Source organism: Teleopsis dalmanni, chromosome 2 (assembly GCF_002237135.1).
Source record: "Teleopsis dalmanni isolate 2A chromosome 2, ASM223713v2, whole genome shotgun sequence".
Taxonomy (NCBI): domain Eukaryota; kingdom Metazoa; phylum Arthropoda; class Insecta; order Diptera; family Diopsidae; genus Teleopsis; species Teleopsis dalmanni.
This window is the reverse complement of record NC_051847.1, coordinates 209954065-209961478: the sequence shown is the minus strand read 5'-3', so window position 1 is coordinate 209961478 and position 7414 is coordinate 209954065.

Sequence of the window (7414 nt, the reverse complement as noted above, 5' to 3'; positions counted from 1 at the left end):
AAATAATGTTACAACTACAATATTTTGTACATTTAAATATAAACACATTTTAATTTAGATATTTTTGTAAAAATGTTTTTTCATGCAGGAAATTGATTTTATTCCACGTCAAAAAACTATTATTATTTTTTCTTAATTAAACTATTATTATAATTTAGCTGTTATGCGTTTCGTTGGTAACAGCAGTTTATAAACTAATTAGTAATTAAATCTGGCAGAATTAAGTGGCATACTTTTTTCGCATTATCATATTCACTAAACTATTATTTATTATCAAATGTATTCACTTCCAAAGTCTTGTATATTTAATCCAATTTATAGTCCGTTTAATATTTCTTCCTAATATGATGAAAACTTTTTTTATTATTATATAAATTATTATTATATAAATTGGAGCAGAGTTCTAGTGACCTTAAAGAAACATTAGAGCAGAATTCTAGTGAACTTAAGATAAAACTTAAGGAACTAGGTCAACATACTCTTGAAGTAAAAAAAAGTAGCAGCAGCTTGCCCAAAAAACGATAGAGATTCAGGAAAAGCTGTCGATAAGGGTTTATCAAAAGGACCTGAACGTCCAGGAGTGAAAGAAGAGTATACAACAGTTAGGAAGTCGTTATGATGATTTGCAACAGAATCGTACTTCATCAACGGTTGTTCGCCAAACTGTGGCAATCAAGCTGTAACCACCCATGTTTGAAGGAACGGTAACGCTCGAAGTTCTCCAGTTTTTTGAGAGTTTGTTTGGGTTTGAGACGGTACCATCTTCCATGATGAGAAGATGGTAGCTCTGATTGTGGTATTAAAGGTCAGCGCATCAGAGGTGCTACAGCATATGAAGTACATAAGAGCTACCACAAGCTAATTGATGCGTTACAGCGTAGGTATAGCAGCATTTTTGACACCACTGCGGAGAGTGAAATTGAAGGCATGGGTGCAGCAGGTGGGTGAGAGCTTTGAGGATCAATCCGCGGATATCGAACGATTTTGTAATTCATTCACAATTCACAATTTTATTGATGGCATACGTGATCTGAAAACCAAGCGCCAGATGATAATGTTTTCCAAAAGGGATCAATGCTACAACAGTTGACAGTGCATTGACTGACGAGACCACCGGTTTAATTTGCTGACTCGTAACAAAAGTGCGAAAAGCAGAAACGGAAATGGGTGTCTTGATAGATTTAATACGTCTGTTTAAAGTTGCTTTAACTAAGAATAATAACAAATTTAGTGGGAAATATTTTTTAGTGACAAAACCGGAGATATGGTATTTGGTTGCGTTTTCAACAACAGTATTTTTAATATATTTTTATATCCTTTAAGCGGGTATTCACTACACGAAACACTTTAACTGTTAATTATATTTTTCACTTTTTTTGTTTGACTCACTAATTTTGCAGATGCCATGGTGAAGCTCGTTGAAGATCAAAACTAAAACTGAAAGATGAAATGCATCTCAGTTCAGCACATTGGGTTCGGTAAAATTTACTTGCAAAATTCAACGTCAATCTTCAAGAATATTATATTATGTTTTTTTATTGCGTTTTTTTAACATTTCATTTATTCAATTTGATTATAAAGTTGCTAATATTAAGTCAAACCGGTCAACTAGCAAAACTAATCCAACATGTTTCACATCTACAAATATTAAGATAAAAAATAATTTTTGTTTTTAAATTTTATACAAATATTTAAATCACAAAATAATTAACTGTTTGAACCGTTAAATCAATACCCTTCGCATGTGTTAGTTATATTACTCTAATTAATATATTTTAAATATTATACATGTTTTAAAATCATATTAAAAGAAACGATTATAAATGATATAGCAACTAGTGTTAAAGGACTATTTTTTAGTCAATTAATCTTACTAGTACATTGACAACTTTCTGTTTTATTTTCTGAGCTCGTTTGGATCTTAAGTTATACGATTGCATGATCTTTTACTTAAATGTATGTTTCTCTTGATTTATGAGAATGACAAAACTTTATTGTAGACTACACAGCAATAGAGGCCCTATGCTCCGTAAAGAGAAGAAGATAGTGGTAAGTAAGTCGGTGAGTACATAGCGATGTAGTGCTCAAATTTCAAAATTTTACTATAGACTACGGAAGTACTTGACCCACTCTAACTTTCGTGGGTGGATTTCGATATGGCCCTCAATTTCACAAATTTTCTCTTATGGACGTAATTACCTCGAAACATCTTGTTCCAAGTGATAAACTAAACTCCCTATCTAGTACGATATTCAATCGATCACAATCGAATAGACACATTTTTAAAATTGTAAATATCGTAAATATGTCACACTGAATAAATATTTATATAGGTTATTTTGTGATTTCTTTTTTGGTGAAGTCAATTATCATGCAGGAATCTTTTTTAATGTTAAGTTGGTAAAGGATAGTTCTGTACGAATAGACTAGCTATACTGGAAATTGTTAGCTGCCTGGTTTACTGTCTTAGTTGAGTCAGTGCACTTGAGCACTTTTACTCTCTATTAATTGCAGGTTTTCTTCAAAACCCCTCTCTATGCCTTTACTGGATTATTGTTTATCACTTCATCAGACTAAGCAATAATTGACTTCAGATCTGCATACTTTCTGTATACCCATACCAGTAAAACATTAATTAGTCATTCTTGAGAAGAATAATTTTTCTTTCTGGTAATGATATATCATTTTTCCTTAAAATTTTAAAAGCATTATTTGAAATTGTTGAAATGATAAAGATATTATCCCAAGAATCTTTGATGCTCCAGTTAGATCATTGTTTTAAGCATTTTTCACGGACTTTCAAGGATTTTAGTGGTGTAAGTGGGCAGATTTTGAAAGACAAAGGAAGGCAAAGAAATTATCACAGAAGAGAGTATGATGTATTGATTATATAAATGTAGTGACATTATCCTAACGCTGTCGAAACTATGTAACTAACCACTAAACACTAAGCTCGATCACATATAGTATGTGCAACTAATTATACCAGTAAACATAAGACAGAAGGGTATAATCAAAACTATCTGTTGGCAAAATATTTTAAATAAAACATTAAATCAGTTAAAGCCAGAAACAGATGATATAGCTAAAAAGTATTAATCAAGTTAATAACAGAACTGAAATATAAGCGAAAAAGAAGTTTTAATTAATTAAACGTTACTTGAAATGCTTAAGTTAATATAATTATAAATTTTAATTAGTAAACATGTTTAAACAATATTAAATAATTTAAGAAAAATAAAATCAATATATTTAAATTTTATACAGTATTTTGTACAAAAAAAAACGCAAATCGTATAATATGAAAAAACTGGGTTAATTAGGGCCAAACTTGTTGAAAACTGAAGCGAAAAATTACTGTAATTTACGTCGAGAAACATTCATACGGAATATATTTATATATATATTCATATGTTTTTATGTGCATAAATATTTATATAAGTAATTCAAGATAAGACCGCACACCGTACACCATTCCATACAATCGAACATCTGCATATTTTCTTTATGGAATTGAAAAAAATACGCCAAATGGCGTCAAAAACTCAGTAAACCCGTGTCTGAGATTTGTGACTAATTTGGCGCTTAAATGATCAAGTTTTGTGAGGCCGTTATAATGTTATTATGCGCTTAGTTCCGGATAGTCAATGTGCTTCTTCAAATGCCAATGGTAACAACCTTGATCTTGGTTGGATCACAAAAATGAAGCGAGATTAGATTGATCGGCATGAATTTAAAATTTTTTTTATAAACTTGTACAAACAGGAATAAACTAGTAAATTAAATAAACTAGTAAATATTATATAAGATAATATTCTTATTTATTATATATACAACACTATAATTTGTATCTACAGATACGTCAATAATACATACCAGAATTTTGGTTTCGTTCTTGGTTTGTCACTTTTACTTTCGTAAGTAAAAAATATAATCTAACCAGTTATGCTAATTGAATGCTAAAATCTTTTAATTTGGTTGTTTTTTTCATCATTCTATTTTTTTATATATTAACTAAATTAACTATTTTTAAGTAAAAATTAATTGTTTTCAAATGGCAATCGCATAGTTGTTAGTCCCCACGCCTACAGTGAACTTGGCGATATTAAAACTTAGCTCATCGCAGAAGATGAGTATATGCCGATGTCATATCGTTTATGAAATTAATTTCGAGTTTGACTAGAAATTCGATATTTGACATTTTATTTCAATAAATATTTAATACAAAAATAATTTCATGGCAATTTATTATCTTTGCTAATACCATAATTAATGATAAATTTTCTATAAAGTTAATATCATTAATCAATTCTTTTATTTAACTTATGTGGGTGGCTTTCCAAGTGTGAACTATTAACATAGGCTATTGTAATTTGGGGAATTACCTTTTAATATGTTTTTCAAGTGTTTTTTCAGTTAATAGTTTGATTACAATAATGTTCAAAATTGTTTTAGTGATTATATGGACTTCACTATTATTATCCAGTTTATTGAATTATTTAAATTAAATTAAAATAATAAAATGCAACCTCCCAAAATCGAAGTAAGCTAATCAAAAACACATATCCAATATAAAATTTATAAATCTTAATCCATTCTTTTTATTATTTAGTATTACTACATTTATTTACTAAACTGAGTTACAGGATTCATAAATACTTTATTAAATATATGTAAGGGGTTAACATGCTAACTTATTAGAGAATCATTAATCAACTGAAAAATAAGAGGGATCAGAAAATGGGTTTCTGATTCACATTAGGCAGCTCTGTGTCATTAACATATGTCAAATAAAACTATCATCTATAGCATCAATAAGGGGAAACCCATTTTCTGGTTCACATTAGGCAGCTCTGTGTCGGTAACATATGTGAAATAGAACTATCATCCAAAGCATTAGATATGTAGTTGATGGTTTGCCATTTCTATAATATCTATCATTTAACAACTTCTTTCTGTATGTGATAAAATTATAAAAATGTAAAACAGAGCCTGTGACTATTTTTCTCATCTAATTTTTCGGAATGATGTCTAATTTTTCCCTTGATGGAAATTTCAACAAACAAATGTCTCACATATAAAGTAGTTAACATATACAAGTTTGAAGGTGTCCCCCAAATCAGAGTTAAATGATATTATATATCATAACTAATGACAAGATCGAAAAAATATATTGGTATGAAAAATTTGATCATCTTTTCTCTAAGCTTATATTAAGGGCTATACAAATTGGTAAATTGGTACAAATTGGACTAATAGCTATGTTACCACTGGAGAAAGTTCAACAGTCGTCTAACTATTATGAAATGATATTAAATCTTTTGCCTTATGACTACATTTCCCTTTTGATGCTAGATAATGACAGTATACAATCGACAAGATACATTTTCAAGATAGAATCACAACTAGTATAACTCACAGTTGAATTAATACAAAAACCATCTCAACGATGACGTGTAGAATGACGGAACTCAAAGATATCCGCAAGCAGAAAATGTGAAGCACATCAAGAAACTTGCAAAAATTCCATTTATTTTGGAAATAAAATTATTTCTCAATTAGAATAATAAAAAAAATATTATTTAATTCTTTAAATGTATGAAGATTAATGATTCATTGGAAGTACAATCGATGGAATGCGATTCTAATTTTATTATGAAATAATTATGTTAATATCCAAATCGAATTTGCATTTCAAAGAGATTTATTTTAATGAATTAACTAATTTGCTATAATTTTTGCTTTTAACATTTGAGATATAATTTTCAAAAGTTAATTTCATATTCATGATATTTTTATATATATTATTTTATGTTTTTTTTTGTAGCTTAAGAAAAGTCGCAAAAATAATAATAATAAGTATCTGCTGAATTGCTATAGAAGCGTCAAGTTTCTATCAATAAATAATTGAAGATTAATGATTTTACAATTGATAAATCCATATTATTATTTTTAATCATTTCAATTAATTAATATATTATTAATTAAAATACAAAATGAATTAAAGTTTTTATTAAATGTATAGTTTTAGATAGGTTCATTTAGTTTGCTAATAACATTTTTATGAAAAATAATTATTTCAACAGGCAATTGATATATTTATTTTTTTATTATATATTTTTTTGTCAGGGTCCGCACCTTCTGATTACAACAGGCAGGCTACCCAAAAGAGAATGTCGTGATGGCTGTGGTTAAAACTCAAATATACGCGGGTAGAATGAATGTATTCATTTACTTTCATATGATGTAGAGTCACATTTTTCAGCCGGGTGCTGTGACCCAAAAATTAACAGATATGTTAGATAGGCCTCGCTCCTCACCAAAGAAGAAACTACATAATGTATAGTTTTAATTAGTAATTATATATTAGATACTGCCATTTAAGAACCTAAAGTTTTGATAAAAAAATATTCATTTCGGTCTGTTGCATGTTATTCGTTTCATGATTTGCCAATTTCAATAAGAACAGCCCTTCTCAATGAAGCTTAAGTTTTTCTACGATCTCCTATATCTTGTTTGTTCCACGTCAAAGCTGCCTGAGGAAGATTATTATTGGTCTTAAGAAATGTATAATCAGCTTAAGGTTTGTTGGGTTGTTCGCTTATTTCAGTAAGTAGCATTGGTGGAGTGAACTAAACGCTACCCAAGTTTACAATCAATTTGGTGATAAGTAATTCTACATAGAGTTTCTACTATAACTAGTCATGCTCGGAACCGTAAAGTAGTAATGATCTTATGTAGTTATTAATTATTTGAACTGTGCGCTGTCCATAGCTTATATTCCATATACTTAGCAAATTGTGCACTATATATATGCTATTGCAATACAGGCTACAATAAACAGTTTGGTTCTTATATCATTTGACCGAATACTTACCAAGTAAGTAAAAAACCTGATATCTGCGATATTGTGACCGTTGCCATAAAATGGGGCGTGATTACCTGCCTACACAATTTGTTAATACTGATTTTTAGTCCAACTTTTAGTACTTTAAAGGCACTTTTTTAAGCGCCTTTTGTTGCATGTGTATGAGAGCCTTAAAATATCATCCGTTCGAATCCCCTATGGTAAGAGAGCACAGGCTTTTATGGTAACAAGTAAATCATTGATTGTTATTGGCAAATCTAATGCCAGAAGTGAATTCAAAGGCTTTACTTCATTTTTTATTCATTATTACTTAACATTTAAGGCACTTATACGTTGTGTAGATAATATTTTATCTTTACATTCAACTTTCGCATAATCAAAACCAAATATAAAAAATTTCTTATGTCTTAATATTATAAAATAAAAATTTCATGACTTTTTTTTATATTTTAAATACATTTTTTTTAATTTAAATAAATATATTAAATAGTAAAGACTACAAAAAAAACGGTGTTTAAAAATTTAACAGCTTCTAAATTTATAATA